Below are 18,676 nucleotides of genomic sequence, written 5' to 3' on the forward strand. Positions count from 1 at the left end.
CAAACATGCCAGGGTCCCTGGAGCTCCGTGGCGGGAGCCGCCTGCCTCTCGGCGGGGGCCCGTTTCCACAGCTCAGACCGGGCCCGGGGCTGCCGGGCCATTCCCCCAGGAAACGCAGAGCCGCTTCATCCGGATGCCCCTCAGTCTGTCCCCGCCGGGCACTCGGTTCTTACTCACGTGCCCTGGGGGCACCGGCTTCCGCGGCTCAAAGCCACGCGGGCGGACGCATGTGCACTGGCTCTGGCCCACGGCACCTGGTGCCCAAATGAATTGTTCGTCTCCAAGGTGCCACGGCCCTCTCGTTGGTTTGGCAGGCACAGCCCCCGGGACGGGTCAGTTACAAATGCTTGGCAGGGGGAACGGCCACTCCTGCCTCTCCCCGCTGGGCCTGCCGGCACCAGGGTGAGCCAGGCGGTGCTATCCCTCAGCTGGGGAAGGGACCTGGACGGCTCCCACGCACCCATCCCGTCAGGTAGCATCCCACGCTGGGCCCGCCCGTGCGGCATCGGCCGTGAAGGGCGCAGGGGCGGCCGCTGGGGTGACAGAGCCCGCTGCCGAGGCTGCCCCAGGCACCCCCTTGCAGTTCCACGTCCGACTGTTTCACCCGCCGGCTGTGACATGTCAGGTCACGAGCGCCCCACGCCCCGCAGGGCTGCACCTGCCTCAGGATAGGGGAGGGGGGATGCAGCAAAGTTCACAGGGGCGGAATGAAGGGTGCGGGTTTCCAGTTGGGTCCAATGGCTCCCAGCTCCCCCACCTGCCAGGGGCACAGGGCTCTCCCTGCTCCCAGCTTCTCTCTCCCCATTCTGCTCCTGGGGAAGGGGGCCTCCATAGTCTGCCCTCCCTCCCCCGTCGCAGATGGGACTGACAGTGGCCGGCAGGCAGGTCTGGCAGGCCCCGGGCGTGGGGAAGTGCCGTGTGCACTCTCCCCCCCACCAGCCCCAGAGGCATGGCGGAAACACACGTCATGCTATGGCCGCACGAGTGCCATGCCGGCCGGATGAGCAATGCACCATGGGAAGCGGTGGCATTTGTGTGGCCTAGCCCAGAGGCGGTGACCCCATGGAATGGGCTGCCAGGCTGGCGTAGATTTGACGGGGCCTAGGGCAGACTGCTCAGCGGGAGGGCTCAGGTCTCGGTCACAAGAGGGTGCAGGGCAAGGCAGCGGGAGAACCCGGCAGTCAGCCTTGGAGGGGACCCAGCTCCTCTCAGAAGATCTCCCTGGTGCCTGCTCCCAAAGGCCTGGTGCGCCGCACCCCGCAGCTCGCTGGCTACCCGAAGGAGGAGGGGCTTGCCCCTGCCCCCAACACACAGCCTGCTACTGGGGTAACAGCCTACGGCCAACGCCCTCCCCCTTCTGCAGGGCAACACACAAGTGCCAGGAAGTTCTGCATCAGTCCCTGTGCCGGTCCCACAAAGTTTCACAGCTGGGACAGGGACAGCCAAGCCACCAGCCAAACCGGGCGCAGCTGGGGCTGGAGAAACCAGCCAGGCTGGCAGTGTAAGAGGCAAAGGAAGGCAATGCCCCCTAGGTCTTAGTGCTCCCTCGCGCCCCTCTTCCTATCTCTATTCTGGCCATTGCGGCAGGCTCCACAGCCGGCTGCTGCAGACTCAGGGCTCCCCCCTCCCCCAAGAGGATCTGTTAACTGACAAGTGAAAAGCCTTCCAGCTTGCCAGACCATTAGCATAACAGTGAACCTGGGCCAGAGCCACGAATGAAGCCATTCCACAGGCAGGTGCCAGCCCTGAATTCACCCAGCCGGGCATGACTATATCTTAGGACCTCCGCTCAAGAATCCCTTCAGAGAGTGTTAGTTGGTTGCGGAAGATTTTCAAATCCCATCTCTAAATATCTGCACAAGAATGTTTAGAGGCACAATCTGAGTATCCAGCTCTAGCCTTACATGCCGGGATCTTCAGCTATAGAGAACTTCTTCAAAAGACCCCTCTTAAAAATTACAATGTGTATTTTAGATAAAACAACAAGTACTTAGAGACTAACAAAAATACAGACAGTATCATGAGCAAAACCCATATGGATGTTAGACTAAGGTGCCACAGGACCGCTCACTGTTTATAAAGTTACAGACTAACCCCCTACGACATTTTAATGTGAATTACTTTAGTACAAAAATTGCTTCTGAAGTCTTCCTGTCCTTTCTATGGACCTCCTGCTCTCCTCCCCCCTTGAAGAGAGCCCTTAAAAGGGACAACATTTTATTCATTTAGATAGCTGAACAAATGAGTTTCCCTTTTATTTCTGACTGTGTTATGAACTAGTTTTAAAGAGAACCTTCCCCCAAATCAATACCTTACTCGGCTATAAAATCCTTCGTAGCAACGTGCATTGCTTTTGGAAAGAGTGAACACTGATTCATTGTGATTTTCATAACAAGACCTGTTTCTGAAATGCCACTTTATGTGTTATGTTAAAAAATAGGCTTCCAGGAATTGTAGGCATAACACACACACTAAACTGCTCTGACTGATTTAAAATGTCTGTTTCAGTGAGTTGAAACATGCAGTAATCTGGACTGGAATGGTGACTTTATGAAGGCTGGAGCATGTGTGTAAAACATGAAATCAGCTTAGAAATACCGATGAAGAAAATGTTGACTAGAAGGGCTGCCTCGCGCAGTCCCCACGATTTCATGCTGTACTCAGCAGGCCTCACTACCAAGCGTTTGCAAATAACCCTCTGACGCAGACTGGGCCTATCACAAAACCGGGGGCTGACATTTTACTCCCCAACGTAGTGCTGTGAGCGCAGTATTTCCTGCATGTCCAGACTTCACCGCCAGGCGAGCCATGCAGAACTCGCTCCATTTTCTTTTGGATGAAATTGCAGGGTCGTGGGTTTTTCCCAATGTCACCTGGGTTGGGGGATTTGGCTGGAAGGGGCGAGCAGAGACAGTGGGGAGGGGGCAGAGGAGGTGGGACAGGCCTGGCCGCAGGTGGGGGAGCTTGCTTGCCCAAGCAGCCGCTTCACCCCCCAGCCATGAGCGTGGCCCATTTTGAGTCCAGACAGACAGAGCTCGTGGGCGTGTTCCACGTTTGCAAAGGGCTGGTTTTGCGGGGAGAAGAGTTACAGGCTGGCCAGACGCCCCGGGTGAGTACCCCTGGCAGGGCTACGAGCAGGCAGGTTTGCTCTGACAGAGGAGCGCTGGAGCAGCGTTGCTGGCTTGTCGACAGCCGCAGGGGGGGACTCGCGGCTGGTTTCAAATGGCTGATCTTGGCTGAGCTCAAACCCATGGATCTATCACTGACCGTTCCCAGACAAGCCAGGTTTCAACCCCACGAGCGTCCACACACCCAGGCAGCCGCTGAACCCATCCCTCCTTTCGCTACCCCAGTGCACTGCGGGGGCAGACGAGGCCTCCCCACAAGCCATGGGCTTTGCACGCCCCAAATGGCCTGGCAGGCCCTGCAGGCCTCTGCCTCCCGCCACAGCTCACTCACTCCACGGCTCCCGCGGGACGGGCCCTTTCCCGAAGGGAGCAGAGGGCGCTGCCTGACGCACGCTGCACTGGAAGCAGATGGGCGGGGCGCAGCCCCCAATCTCAGGGGAATTCCTGTCGTCGCTGATCTCCTGTGCGCCAAGAGCCCACCTGCCCTGCCCACTGGCTCGACGGCGCACGTCTGGACGCAGGGCGCGGCGTTACAGAAGGGAGCAGCGCACGCTGCCCTGCCTCGCACACCGAGGGGCTCGGACCCCCAGGCCCTGCCCATACCGAGTAGCTCCATTCACCTGGGGGAGAAAGGGAGCAGGATGTGGCCCGTCGCCATGGGAACCTGGTATTTCCCCAGCCTGACAAAAACAGGTGTGAATCCAGGCTGCAATTCGCATCCTCCAGCCAGAGTCCCCGGCCACCCAGCCCCGGCCCTGCAGGGCTGGTTTCAGCCACACGCCTGGGCACTAGACAGAAGACGCAGGGTGGGTTCTGCATCCCCCGGGGGGGGGGGAGAACCCGGCCTGGGGGGTCATGGGGACAGGCTCCGGGGGAGGAAGGCAGATTCCACTTCAGTGATGCCACAGGCAGGTGAAAGGTTCCTGACCAAACAGACTTTTATTTGGGGGACTCCAGGGTTTCCACCCCGACTCTGGGAGCGGCTGTTTGCTGGGAATGACCGTGGCCCCGCTGCTATCCTGCTGTAGGAACTGGAGCCTTCAGAAAGGGCTCTGAGCACCCGGGGACTTGTCCCCTCCTGCAGCCCAGCCCAGCGCTCCGAGGGAATCCCAGCAGAGACGGTTAGCTCTGCTCGCGGGACATCCCCGGCGGGACCACGTGGGGAAGAGAACGCTGCGGGGGAGCCCCTGAAATGGCGGTGGCCAGGCAGACATGGCTGTGCCGTGGCACGTAGGGATGTGAATGGGTAACCCGTTCACCAGTTACCCGGTAGGCATCACCCGTGACTGCAGAGAAACCGAGTCACACAGAGGGTAAGGGACTTGGTGCAGCAGGCCGGCGGCAGAGCGCAGAACAACCCCCCAGATATGGCACCCAACCACGTGGTTCTGGAAACCAGCCAGCCAGGGGCCTGGGAGGGGGCGCCCCATGCTTAGGGGCAAGCGCTGTGCCTTTGCAGGGGGGACGAGAGGGTTTGAACTGCACCCCGGCTCAGCGGCTGGGCCGCCTGTCCGTGCTTTGGAGAGGCCTCCTGCCCGAGGACTGGCTAACTGAGGCAGTGGGAAAGTAGAGCGGGCGTGGCAGGCCTCGGAGGACAGAATGGGAGAGCTGTGATTGTTCTGTGCAAAGTGAACCGGCAGGACACAAAGCCTAGAGTGGGAGGAGACAAATTGGGGGCCCCAGGGTGGGCCACGAACTCTCAGCTGACCACGCCGCCCAGCTGGGTCTCAGCAGAGGCAGATTACAGTTTTGTGGGGCCCCGGGCTAGAGCAAGTGGAGCCCCCCTCCTCCTCGTGCCAGGGAGCAGGGGCAGGACACGGGGCTGCCCATTTTCCCAAGGCTGGTTGTGAGAAGCATCCCAGTAGCCAGGCCTGCCCTGCTTTGCTGAGGATACAAACAGCCCAGGGGAGCCGAAGGAGAGACGGCATCTCGTTAGGGGAGTGCGCTGTGGGTTGTACAGTCCCTCACACACCAGGACTGATCCAGGACTGGAGCCCCCAGCAGTACCACAGCACAGTGACCCTGATCCCCTCTCACCGGCTTCTGCACCAACCTTCTCTGGATACGCAGCCTAGATTTCCCCTTTCCTTTGCTCCACCTAGCCAGCTCTGGGGCAATGTTCCTTCTAGTTTTTAACATCCATGTGCAGAATGAATTTTGCTACATGCACCAATACATGTGCACCACCAGGAGAACGCAGGCTGCCAGCTGTGGGTGTTCTGCTAGTCAGCTAGGCATCATTTGAATCTCTCCCCGGCAGCCTCACAAACGCTCAGCTTCCAGGAATCACTGCTCTGGAGTATTCTAGGTGGAGGGGGTCCGCCAAAGCCCTGAGCACGGAGACAGGATAGCTGCTCTTAGCTAAGTGCCTGCAGGATAGCAGCACCCGCCCTTGCAGAACACCAGCCTCAGTGCTCAAGAGACCAGGCGAGGGAGGTGACATCTTTTATTGCCCCTTCCAGTGGCCAGACAGAAAAGCTTTTGAGCTTACACCGAGTTCTGCTCTCACACTGACGGAAGCTGGTCCAACAAAGGCTGTTCCCTCACTTGCCTTGACTCTCCAGCCAGGCTCCTGCAGCAGTGAGTTACATAGGTGAACCGTATAACCCACCCCTCTTTTGTTTGCTTTCAGGTTACTGCTGGTCAGTGTGTTTGGGGCTCCCCTCCCCGCACTACTCAGACACTGGGACAAAACAAGGAGGGGGAAATGAGCACTTGCCACTGGATGCTTCATAAGTTAATTCCCTCGAGTCCCTTCCCATGCTCCCTTCCTCCGTCTGCTCAGAACTAAACACGGCAGGAAGATTCTAGACCCCGCCAAGTAGGCGTGAAACCGACCAGACGCTCTGCGTAAGGACTGCGCCGTCACCGTTTATGCCCCTCGCGTGAAGACGCCGCACGGCGGGGGGGTGTCAGATGGACAGAGAGAACGCACCCTCGGAGCTTTTCACACCGCGCCTCCCCTTGGCTTTCGCTGCTGCCGGGCAGAGGAAGGCAGCAGAGACCTGGCAGATGTGCTATTGATCCCGGCAGATTTTAAGCTGCACAGGCAGCGTGTGGATGGAGGGCGGCCGCTAAACCCCCCTCCAATGTGCATGGCCACCACGGAGTCAGAGCTGGCACCCAGCAAACCTGCGTGTCACTAGGCGTCTGCCCTTGCGCTCTGTCACCACCCCGGGCTCTGTCACCATCACAAAATGCTCAAAGTGGGGGGGGCAGGGGGAGAGAAGGATGAATTATTCCTGGTGCAGCCCTCCACCTGCACTCATCACGTCTGTAACAACCCCTGAGATCCCATCCTTGAAAGATCCGGGCAAGCCGGGTTTCCCAAGGGTTCACTCGGCGCACTGAACAGCCGGGTGAGCAGTCAGCTGGACTTCCCCTGCCGACTGGGTGCTTTCCCTGCCCTCCGGGCAGCAGAGCAAGGTCGTGTTTGTTCCGTCGGCGCCCGCGGGGGAAATGCACACGCCGCGGTAGGGGCCGCGAGGGCAGGTCTTTTAACCCCTTCTTCGCAACTGGCTGGGTGACGGGCTCCCTCCGGCACCAAGCCTGCAAGGGGTTAACCCTGCACCCTGCCAGTTCCACACAGGTCTCTCCTCCCCGCCGGAAAGCCGAGTTCGGCTCCAGCCAAGGCACTGCCGGCACCAGAGGATACGGCCCAGCCATGCCCAGCGCCAGGCTGGCCAAAGGAGAGCTCGCTGGAGCCACGAGCGCCACGTGGGTCCAATTCAACACACCATGCAGGACGTGTCATCGACACCCCCCGCCAGCCACTTGCCGTCGCGGTTCCCAAACCTCTCCCCCACCCCCGGGCCACACGGCAAGGCTGCACTTTGCAAGAGGCAGATGGACCGGTCTTGGGGCCTGCCCACAGCTGTGTGCGCGGGGTGGAGATAACACAGGTAACAATTAACACAAAGCACTGGAAAACCATCCCGCACCGCACCTATGTGAAGGGAGGGAGGGACCCAGCGCCACGGGCCCAGCTCCCTGGGTGCCACGGCAGGACAGGGGCCGCACAGAGCCCGGGCCGGCTTTCCCATTCCTGCCTGAGGCGGCGCCCAGCGACAAGAGGCACGGCGAGGACACCTGCAGTTCGGCCATTGTCTGGGGCCGGTTCATCCCGGGAGCTGCCCGGAGAGCAGCCCTGCCCCCTATGGACATGGCGCAGCGAGGGCTCAGGGCTCGGCGCAGCTCCGAGTCCAGCTGCTGAAGACACTTGGGGCTAGCGGGGCCTCAGGTGCCTGTTTCCAGGGCGGGGCGGAACAGCCCCTTGTGCCGGGCTGACACGGCACCGGCGCGGTTTGCCTGCTGCTCAGCCCTCTTGACTACAGCAGCCCAGCCCCAAGCAGGGGACTGAACGTGCACTGGTGAGTCGCTGTAACATGCAACACCAGGCCTGCTCCCAGCAGCCAGCGCGCGCCTACGGGCGGATCTGCAGGCGGGCGGGCGCGAGAATCCCACACCCAGGGAAGGGGCAGCCAGGGAGAGAGGCTGCCGAATGCCAGACACCCAGCGGGAAGGGAACAGCCCCATGGCCAGCAGGCGTCTGAACACAGGCAGCAGGGCAGAGGTCCATGCCTGTGTACCCAAATGGCACTGGCTGTTCACTGCGGCAGCCCTGGGCACGTCCAACAATCCAGTGTCCCAGCAGCGCTTCCGGGTCCCTCTCACCCCCCCGGCTTCTCTCTCCTGGGCCTTTCGGACCAGCCCAGCGCTGCTCTGGCTTCTGAGCTGGGGGCTGTGAGGGGCTATCCGGCCACGCTCCCCGTGACCCCCAGGGAGCCACACACGGGCCCGTGGCCAGCGCATCATTTTAATCCAGTGAAAAGCGCAGAGAAGAACCTGGGAGGCCAAGACCTTCTGTGAAGAACGGGGACTGTCTGGTGAGGCAAGGGCACCGTCCCTGTCCCCGGAGGTAAAGCCCACTTCATCAGATGAACTGGATTGGCAGTGATGGGGGAAGGGGTCTATACAAGGAAGCAGTTGCTTGTGTTAATGATGCTAATTGAGTCAGGGTGGAAATGACTCATTTATGCCTTTGTAACGGATTACAGGGGGAGATAGCCAGCCTGGAATTCATTTGCAAATCCAACACTATCAGTGTAGAACTGAATAAGGATCTCAGCTAGTTAACGCAGTACAAAGGCAATTTCCCCCCTCTGGCTATTCACATCTCCACATCAAACGCTGTGAACGAGCCACTTCCTCCCTGACTCCATTAGCCTCATTAACACAAGCAACTTCTCCCTTATATACCTCCCTGCTTCTGGAACATCCACTCCAGTGCATCTGAGGCAGTGGGTTTGACCCATGAAAACGTACTCCCTAATAAATCTGCTAGGCTAAGGCAGTGTTTCCCAACTGGGATTCCGTGAAGTGAAAATAAGGATTCCGCGAAAAAATTCCATTACAACCACATTTTATGATTTAGAAAAATATTTAAGAATTTATTATTTTTATTGAAAACCATTTTCATTTGTGTTTGCCACGATAAGTGTCCCTGTGCAATGCCGGCTTAGCCAGAGAGGGGACGATGATGTCACTACTCAGCGCTGTGCGCGCAATCACCTGCTATATACCACATATCAGACTTATTGAGGGTTCTGTACAATTCTTTCAAGTGGCCCAATAAAGTTGGGAAACTGCTCTAAGAGTACGGCTACACCACGGGACAAGGTCCAATTAAGATGCGCAACTTCAGCTACGTTATTTGCGTCGCTGAAGCCGAAGTACCTTCACTCGGCTTTTGGCGCTGCCCACGCTGCAGGAAGGCGAAGGGAGCACACTCTCCCTTGCACTTCCCTTACTCCTCGTAGAAGCAGGACTGCCGGCATCCACCGAAGCGCCCCCCTCAGTTTGAATGAGCCGTCTTCACTAGCCCCGCTAATCCCAACCCTGGGAGATGGACTGCGGCAGCCTCGATCTCTGTCGCACAGACGTACCCTGAGGTGCCCCAGGACTCCTCGCTGGTTTTGCAGACGCAGACTAACACGGCCGCCCCTCTGAGACAAAACCAACCCAATGACTGAATCCCTTTGTCACAAGAGCTGGCATAGTTGCTCACTGGGGCGAGAACGGCACTTTGCCAACTTTTTCCAATGTGAAAAATAATCGTGAATGTGTGTGTGGTCAGCATCACCCAAAGGCTTTTTTAACCCCAAACAATGGGGCCAATGCTCTCCCGGGCCGTTCCCCTCCCCTCCCCTCCCCACCAGTGATCTGCAACGGAGCCAAGTCGCAGCGCAAAAGCAGGACGTTAGCTCTTTACTTTTCAAATACTGATTTTCCAAATACAGACCCAGGGAGTCAGTGGCAAGTTGCAGCCGGCAGAACCGTTCCCTTGTTTGCATTTCCTAGCCGTGCCCAAAGCGTTCCCGACGCGCCAACCCCCTCAAGTCACGCCAGAGTTGGCGAAGCCCCGGGGTCCAGCCCAATACACACACCAGCCCGTTAGCCTACGGCGAGTCTGTGGCCGCGCGTGAGGCTGTGGAGGGGAGGTGGGAAGTGAAGGGTTCCCCCAACAGGACTCAGAAGCGAAGTAGGAAATTCCCTACATTCCATTCCATTTCCACCCGTCTCAGAAGGACTCTCCCGCCTGCGTTCCCCGCAACCTGCCTGCCGGGGCTCGAGGGGTGGATAGCGAAGGCAACGGCCGCAGGGTGTGACGGCCGAGAGCCCCCTCCCGCTCGCCTCGTGCGGGCAGAAAGCTTTCGGGGCTCTCAGTGCAAGCCCTACCCCTGCGCTAGTGAGGGGCAGGGGGTCACAGGGCTGGCACGTTCCACCCGACTCAGCCCCAGGCTCGCTGGGTGAGCTCAGACAGGGGACTCGCTCTCCAGGCATCCAACGGGCAGGCCGAAGAGAGCAAAGCTTGTCCCCCTGCCTGGGCCTAGAGGCGAACTCTGCCCAGGCCTCTCCTTGGCCCACACCGAGAGGTTCTCCCCTTGGCTCGCCTGCTCCACCCCTCACCTCGGCCCACGGGTGGAGGCAGAAACTCTGGTCCACAGAGACCAGCCTGGGAGCAGAGCTGGGCCTCACTCCAGCGCCCTGGGTTTGCTGGATGTGCCAGAAGCAGCCAAACCTGTTCCTCAGGAAGCCCGGCTGGAAGGAAAGTGCATTCCTGCCCCGCCACACCCAGCCAGGTTCACTCTACCCTGCCCAGCCACACTCCGCCTCCCAGGACAGGTGCTGGGTCGCTCTATCATCTCGGCTCGCTCGCCTGCTCTGCCCACAGCCCCTCCTGTGCGCACGGGCCGGTCACACAGACAGAGCCACTGTCCCTGAGGAGCTGGGCCGTGCGTACACAGGCTGCGGGGGACACCCCCATGGCCGAGTCCACGTTCTAATCACCCTTGCACCGCAAACGGCCCAGGTCTCAGTTCTCTGGCCCACGGGGAGCTACTCGCACGTCGCGCACCGTCAGTTGTGGGCCTGAAACCTGCCCGGGCAACACAGCCGCAGGGCCCTGAGCTCCCCCGGCTGCCCAGCAAGCGCCGGGACCGCAAAGCTCTACATACGCCAGGTCACACCCGGCTCTCCGCCTGTCGCAAAGCTGCCCTGCAAGAACGCCTCGTCCTCACCGCGCCAGGCCCCGACAGGAATTCTGACTCCAAACGGGCACCGAGCCGAGACACTGGCCCGTCCCTACTGCCCTTCACTGAAGGAAGGGGCGGCCTGGGGAGACCCCTTCCTCTGTGCATCTCTGCAGCCAGGAGATGCCCCGTGCGACCTGCCTTGGGAGCTTTCAGCCCAGGACGTGATGCCCAGGCCCTGTGCTGCTCACCGTGCAACGCACCAAGGAAGGTCGGCGTTAGGCTGGGAGACCCAAGGTCAATTCCCTGCTCTGCCAGTGATTTTCCGTGTGACTTTGGGCACGTCACTTAGTGCTTCAGCTCCCTTGCTGTATAATGGGGATGAGAGCAGTGCGCAGACTCTCAGGCATGGGAGAAGCCCCGGGGTGCACAGACACTGCACTGACAGAAGCCCCTAGGACAGGGGGAAGGCTCCCGGGCCACCTGGACCAATGGCTGTGGAGCACAAAGGGTTTGAAGAACAAGGGCTTCTGGATTCTTCCTGTGCGCAGGAGCAAAGATTTTCCGAAGCCTCAGCAAAAAGGAGTCAGCGGCTCAGGAATTTTACTGTACACTGCTTAAGGCTGCCAACTACAGAAACCCAACACCCTAGCCCCGCCCCTTCCCTGAAGCCCCGCCCCTACCGAGTCCATCCCCCCACACCTTCATTTTCACTGGGATGGGGTGGGGAGCACAGGCTCCAGAGTGGGGCCAGAAATGAACAGTTCGGGATCTGGGAGGGGGCTCCGGGCTGGGGCCGAGAGGCTCAAGACTGCGGGGGAAACTCCAGGCGGCACTTATCTCAGATGGCTCCTAAAAGCGGCCACAGGTCCCTCCAGCCCTAGGCGCAAGAGCAGCCACATGGCGCCACGCGCTGCCCCCCTCCTCAGGCACCGCCCCGCAGCTCGCATTGGCCGCGGTTCCCAGCCAACGGGGGCTGCAGAGCTGGCACTCGGGCTGGGGTAGCACACGGAGCCCTCCCAGCCACCCCGCACTTAGCAGCCGGAGGGATCTGTCGGCACGTCCAGGAACCACCTGGAGCCAGGGTGGGGGGCTGCCTGTGCCCTGATGCCCACTCGCCACCTGGGGGTTGTGGGCAAACCCGGACCCCAGGGCGCCCAGATGGAAGGAGCAAAGGTGAGAATTCGCCAAGCCTCGTGGCCAGAGTGGGGGGAGTGAGGGGACAGACGAATACACCGGGGTCAGAATTAGATACCCAGGGCATGGCGGTACCCGGCCCCCACCCCGCTGGAGCGAAGCTGTGAGCTGCCCCTGCAAGCGGCCCAGGCTCCCGGCGGCAGCAGCAGAGACCGGTGGTGACGAGCTGACCACACACCAGGGCAGCGCGCCCGCTATGGGAACCCGAGTCCCCATGGAACCCTATCCACCGCCCAGGCTGGGCCAGACTTTCACTCCAGCGAGCTCACTCCCAGCCAGCTCAGCACGCCGGCCCAGAGGTGGAGGTGAGTCACCCCCGCCCCCGCGAGAGAGACACCCACTGGCGGGAATGCGCCAGCCCCTCCTGAACCGATAAGCGGCTTAGCGCCCAGCTTAGCAAAACAAGCCGGCAGCTCCCGCCTCCCACGCGGCACTCAGGGAGTGGCTCCGGGGTTCCTGCCAGCTGTCCATGTCACTGCTTTTGTGCGCTCAGCCCCGGGCTTGAGCAACAACCTGGGTTTACCCGGGTCCGGCCCCTCCTCCGCAACACGCAGACCCCTCTCCCTCCCTACCCCCCTCAGAGGCGGAAGCCTGAGAGCCCAGACTCATCAGCTTTTATGGGCCCTGGGGCAAACAGGATGGCCGGGCTCCCACCCCACCTCTCTCACAGCAACGCCCACTCCCGGCCAGCCCGGGATGATGTCATGCTGAAGTTTCACCATGACTTCAGGCTGGCAAGACACAAGTTTCTCCGGAAAGGTGATTCAGGGCGAAATCAGCCCGTACAGGGCACACAATGCAGCCAGGCAGCCAAAGGCGACAGCCCCAGAGGCGAGGTGTCCAGCTCCGCCAAGCCCCCAACCCGACAGCGGCTGCGGATCAGGGACCAGGCCTCTGGCCAACGCAGTCCCGGCCCCACACAGCGGGGCTGGGCAGTGCATGCACCAAAGGGACCAGAACAAGGGCAGGAAGGTCAGCCAGGGAGTCTGGCTGCCTCCCCAGAAGCCAGTCAAGCTCCCTCCGGAGTAGGGGCCTCCTAGCCCCTGCGTGCGGGGCTCGCTCTGGCGGGACACCAGCAGCCGCGCATGACAGCTTAGGCCACAGGGCCCCTGAGAAGGGTAGAGGGGTCAGCAGGAGCCTGTTTCCAGATCACAGATAATTAGGTGGAGGGGGAAGCAGCTGCAGCTTCTCTGCTAGATGCCACCCGCCCTGGACTCCACAGATTGTCCCTGGCTGCAATAATGGGATGGGCAGGATCAGCCAGAAAAGAGGATGGTTTGATCCCCCAACTGCTGCACAAGCTGATCCTCTCCCTCCTCGAGGCCATGGTGCCATCTCCTCCGAGTGCCTGGCCAGGCAGAGGTGAAGTCTCCTGCCACATGGTCAGCCCGTGCCACAGCTAACGCCCGGGAATTCCTGGCTCCCAGCCCTGTGCTCACGCCACGAGGCGCACGGCAGCGTCAGGCCGGCCCGCAGGCGCTGGGAACGGCGGCCTTCCAGACTGGGCAGCGATCGGCCTTTGAAGTCAACATCAGATGCTACTGAGGGCCTTCAGAAAGACTTTTGATCCCAGCGCCTCCCCCCTTCTGTGAGAGGATGGTTCGATCCCAGTGTCTGCCTCCCTCTTATGTGAGAGGATGGTTCGATCCCAGTGTGGACCTTACACCTTGTTTCAGAGGGGTAGCCGAGTTAGTCTGTAACTGGAGAAACTTACAAAACAACAAATAGTCTTGCAACACCTGAGAGATTAACAAAACATGTAGACGGTATCGTGAGCTTTCGTGGGCACGGCCCCTTCTTCAGATGAAGAAGGATGTGGGAGGAGGTTTGATCCCAGTGCCTGCCCCCCCATGTGAGAGGATGGTTTGATCCTAGTGCCTGCCCCCCCCTTATGTGAGAGGATGGCCTGCCCCCCCATCCCTTACATAAGGATGGTTTGATCATGGTGCCTGCCCCCCTCCTTATGTGAGAGGATGGTTTGATCCCAGTGCTTGCCCCTCCCTTAGACAGGAGCAGGCAGAGCAGTTCCCGGCTGTGCTGAGGTTGCTAGCAGGATAATGCAGCAGCAGCGTTTATTCTTTGCAGTTAATTGTTAGGAAGCCGCATCTCCCTCCATCAAGCCTTTTAAAGAGCCTCCTGGTGCAATGCATTTGGGGAAGGCTTTAGAGATGGCACCCACACTCTCCAGAGAAGACTGGTGTAAGCAGAGATTGGGTGGCCAGTGGAAAAACAACCAGCCGAAGGCGGGAGGGAGGAGGGGCTCTGGTCAGGATCACAGAAACAGGTGGCTTTTCCTTCCAAAGCCACTGAGTCCTGCCAACCCATCAGCTGGGAAGTGCACACACCCTGAGCTAATCATCCTAATTACAGCCCCGCTCATCAGCCTGGGGAAAGCTCCCATGCCTCAGTCACAGGACCCAGCCATTCCCTTTGAAGTGCTCCAATTAGCCCCCTCCCTACAGCCATCCTCCACAGCCGGGCTGCCTTTTCCAGCGCCCTTACTGCAGGCAAGTTTGACAGATCTGCCCCAGGAGCCCTTAAACCAGAATTTACAACACCGGGGGCAGTTTAATCTAGAACACTGGAAAACGCGAGTAATCCCGTCCCTCCGTGGCGTGGGGCTCAGCTCCCATCTACCACGGCTCATGGAGCCGTGAGCAAGGCCGGGATCTCCTTCCGGCAGAGCCACACACCCAACCTCCCTAGCTGGGGCTCAGCAGCAGGGTTACCCCAGAGCCACCTCCCCCTAGAGTCTCACATGCTGGCTGTGCTCAAGGCACTCGAGAGGCATCGAGTCCAGTCCCCTGCCCTCATGGCAGGACCAAGCACCGTCTGACCATCCCTGACAGGTGTGTGTCCAACCTGCTCTTCAATCTCTCCAGTGATGGAGATTCCACAACCTCCCCAGGCAATTTATTCCAGTGTTTAACCACCCTGACAGACAGGAAGTTTTTCCTAATGTCCAACCTAAACCTCCCTTGCTGCAGTTTAAGCCCATTGCTCCTTGTCCTCTCATCACAGGCCAAGGAGAACAATGTTCCCCCTTCATCCTTGTAACACCCATTTAGATACTTGAAAACTGCTGTCACGTCCCCTCTCAGCCTTCTCTTTTCCAAACTAAAAAGCCCAATTCCTTCAGTCTTCCCTCACAGCTCATGTTCTCTAGACCATTAACCGTGTTGGTTGCTCTTCCATGGACCTTCTCCAATTTCTCCACAACTTTCTTGAAGGATTGTGTCCAGTTCTGGGCACCACCTTTCAATGGAGGCCTAATCCGCGCAGAGCCGAGCGGAAGAATGACGTCTCGTGTCTTGCTCACAACACCCCAGCGAATGCCTCCCAGAATCACGTTGGCTGTTTTTGCCAGTGTCAGTGGGGCACGTCCCACCTCCAGCCATAGCCGTTCCTGTGGGGCGGATCCACACTCTCACATGCAGAGGGCCTCCTAGGCGAGGGTCAGCCCCCTCAGTTAGCACAGGACGGCCTGGTTTGGGTGGCATGGCCAGCCACGAGCACACAGCACCGGCTGCAGACGCTGCCCTAGCGGGGGTGCCCGGGGTGGGTGACAGTCACAATCCGGGAAGCCAAGTGGCCTCAGATCCCCCCGTGACGTGAGTCGCCACCCGTCTCCACGTGTCCTGGGATGGGGGTTACAACTACTGAATTGCTCCTGCTGCTCGTCCCCCCCGAGCCTCCACCGCCATGGCAAGGACCCCTGCTCTGCAGCACACCCCTTTGGGGTGGGGAACCTAAGGGCCCTGAGCCTTGGGGGCCAGATCCAGGCAAGCCAAGGGCCGGATCCAGCTCCTGAGGCTCAGGGGCCTTAGGTTCCCCAGCCCCGCTCTAGCAAGCCTTAGGCAGGGGGCAAGCCCTTCCTGCCTGCACAAGCTCCAGCCTCTGGTGATAAGCAGCACGGCCCGAGGGCCGGAGCCTGGGCGGCAGGGGCCGGGGAGGAAGGAGGCGACTAATCCCAGAGCAGTTTCTCACTCGTCTCCCCGCCAGGAAGCAGAAGGAGCCGGCGAACGAGGGGATTTCCAGCCGGCTCCCGCGCGAGGGCTCCGTGGCTTTGCTGAAGGTGACTCAGCCGGCCAGCGGCGAACCAGCCTGTCACGCCAGGCTGGCAGCTCGGCAAGGCCCAGAGGCCCCGTATCTCGGGTGCAAAGTCCAGCTGCTGCGAGCTGCAGGGCCCACCCGCTGAAGGTCGCTCCCAGCAGCAGGAGTTTCCTGAGGGAAGGAATCCACAGAGCTCTTGCGGCTCCCCCCCCCCCCACTGGGGGGCTCTGGGCACGCAGAGCGCCTGACCTACCAGCCAACCCCTGTCACCCATTAACCAGAAGTACACCGCATTGCCATGGCAACCCTGCCAGACACACCAGAGGAGCCGAACAGGCAGCAAGCCACCCAACTAGGCCAGGCTCTGACAACACCTGTCCTGCCTCTGCCCACGCAGCAAGAGGGAGCAAGGCCTTTCCTCCCGGCCCAGGCTCTGCCGCGGCTCCTGCTGCCTTGGCCGTAACAAGGGAGGAGACACAAGTGCCCGCCGCTGGGGCAGCAGCCCTCGCGGAAACTCTTCGAGGGCGAGGGGCCGAGGAACATGGCTGGATTCCACAGCCCTGCTGAGCAGGCGGGCGCGTTTGCAGCGGGACACACGCCGGCCACATCTCGTTAGCCAGCGACGCTGACGGACTGGAGCACAGCAGCAGAAATAAAGCGAGTCCTACGCTCTGCCCATCCTGGGGCTCCCCGACCTCCAGCCGCAAAAGAACTTCGCCCCACCTGCCATCCGGGACCTTCCGGGTGCAGGACCATCAGGTCTCCACTCCCTCACCTTTCAGACCCGTACGCGGGGGTGGGAAGGGAGCAAAGGCACCCCCATGGTCTCCGAGTAAGTATGCTCCGGCCGACCGGGGGAAGGCAGGAGTGCTACCCACGCCTCCCTCCCCCATGTTCTGGCCAGCCGGGGCTGATTTCCCTGCTTACTTGGGGGGCCATGGAGGGTGTGTTCACACCCTTGTGGGCCACATTTACCAAAAAAGCACCCCCCCGAAATTCCTGCATGCAGGCCTGCCTTTACCACGCTCCTCTGAGTCTGACCCGATTCGCCCTCAGCCCCCCCGCACCCTCCCTAGCCCGGCTGCACACTGGCGACCTCGCGGCTTGTGAGACCCAGCGCAGACGAGAGGAGACCCTGGCGCGCTTTGTTTGCCGGAGACGTTGAGACAATGGCGTCTCACTGCGCTCTCTGCCGCTCGTGGAAGGGGCATTTCCAGGAACGACGCAGCCCCAAACCAAAGCTGGGACACTAGACCCCTCTCAGCTCTTGCGACCAGCCACACGCAGAACCTGCGTTCCTTCGCCCCACCGGGGCCAGCGACAGAAGCCCCCCGCCAACCCCAGGGCAAAGGCAACTAAGTAGGGACAGTTCTGCCACACCAGCCCCCAGCAGGAATTTCATCCCCCCCGCTTAGTAGAGGCCCACGAAGCAGGATGTAAACGCTGCCTAATCTGTGATGATCATGGGGAGCCAACGCGCTGAATCTTTCGCAGCCCGCAGTGGGAACTGCCGTCTGGACCCTCTTTCTTCAGCTCACCCGTGGGCTCCTGTCGTTAACGCTTGGCCATGGGACGGAGGAAGAGGGTCTAAGGGGCACTGAGCTGGGTTAAGAGGAATTGTGCCTCCGCATGAAGAGGAAGTAGAACTAGGGGTCTCCTGCTGCTTGGTGCTTTTGAATGTACCCCACGGGGGCGTGGGCAGCGCTGACGGGACGAGGTGGTAGGTGTAGCGAAGGCTAACAAGGCAGCAGCTAGATCTGCTCTGTTCCTTCCGGGTGCGGATGCTGGACAGGCCGGCACCTTTGCCAAGGAAGCGTGACCTGTAGCGTGGGCTGGAGCCCGACCCCCCTGAAACCCAAACGCTTCAGCTGTCACACGTGCACTGGGGTGGATCGGAGACCGCTGCATTTGCCAAGCGCACCTGGGGGCGCTGCAGCGTACAAAGGTGGAGTGGCTAGACCTTTCCAAGAGGGCTCTCCCGCAGTCGTGACCCCAGAAAGCAAACACAACACAAAGCAGCTCGGTGCCAAGTCACACCTGCCAACAGGACCACTCACAAGCTTCGTCCAAGGGGTCCAGTGCCAGGCGGGGGCACACACGGCCTCTCGACCAGCGCAGAAAACAGAGGCCTGCTTTGGCTGGACACAGTACCCTTTGGAGACTAATAGGTAGGTTGCCTTGATGTCCTGGGTCATGCCTGGGAACCAGCTACTCCGCCAGACCAATGCAAGGCCCCAAACGGGGGCAGTAATTCAGACAGAAGAACGTCCTTGTTTACACAACAGCGAAGGCCACGGGGAGGGGAAGAGCAGGAAGCGGGCACTCTGGCTGCCGGGCAGCCCGATGAAAGCAAAACGCTTTGAAGGCAGATTGTCAGAGAATAAGCCACAGCCCCACGCGCAGCCTGCGAGTTAGGACAAGCCTGCTCTCCGCTTGCCCTGCCCCTCCCCTCGCTGGAGGGGAAAGGGCAGATCTCAGGGAGCCTGGCTGCTCATTAACCCTTCCGTGCCAGTAGCAGGAGCCGCTGAGCAACGCTCTAGTTTCTCAACCCTTTTTTTTTTTTTTTTTAATAAAGTACCCCTTTTTTTAAAAAAAAAAAAAAAAAAAAAAAAAATTAGAAGTACCCCCAGTACCTACAGTTTTCAGACACACATTTTTCTACCTTTGCAAGACGTTTGTTTAAACAACTTAATCATAGCCGGGGGGAGGGAGAGAAGCGATGAAATCTTTGGGTCTAAAAAGTACAAAAATAATAAAGTGCCGTAA

At 60.0% G+C, this 18,676-nt stretch overlaps 1 protein-coding gene across 1 annotated transcript in view; it reads right to left on the bottom strand.

Moving 5' to 3' along the window:
- CDH1 (cadherin 1) overlaps positions 1–18,676 on the bottom strand; it is a 38,553-nt gene that overhangs the window by 18,405 nt on the left and 1,472 nt on the right. The window lies entirely within an intron of this gene.

Source organism: Pelodiscus sinensis, chromosome 12, assembly GCF_049634645.1.
Source record: "Pelodiscus sinensis isolate JC-2024 chromosome 12, ASM4963464v1, whole genome shotgun sequence".
Lineage (NCBI taxonomy): Eukaryota > Metazoa > Chordata > Testudines > Trionychidae > Pelodiscus > Pelodiscus sinensis.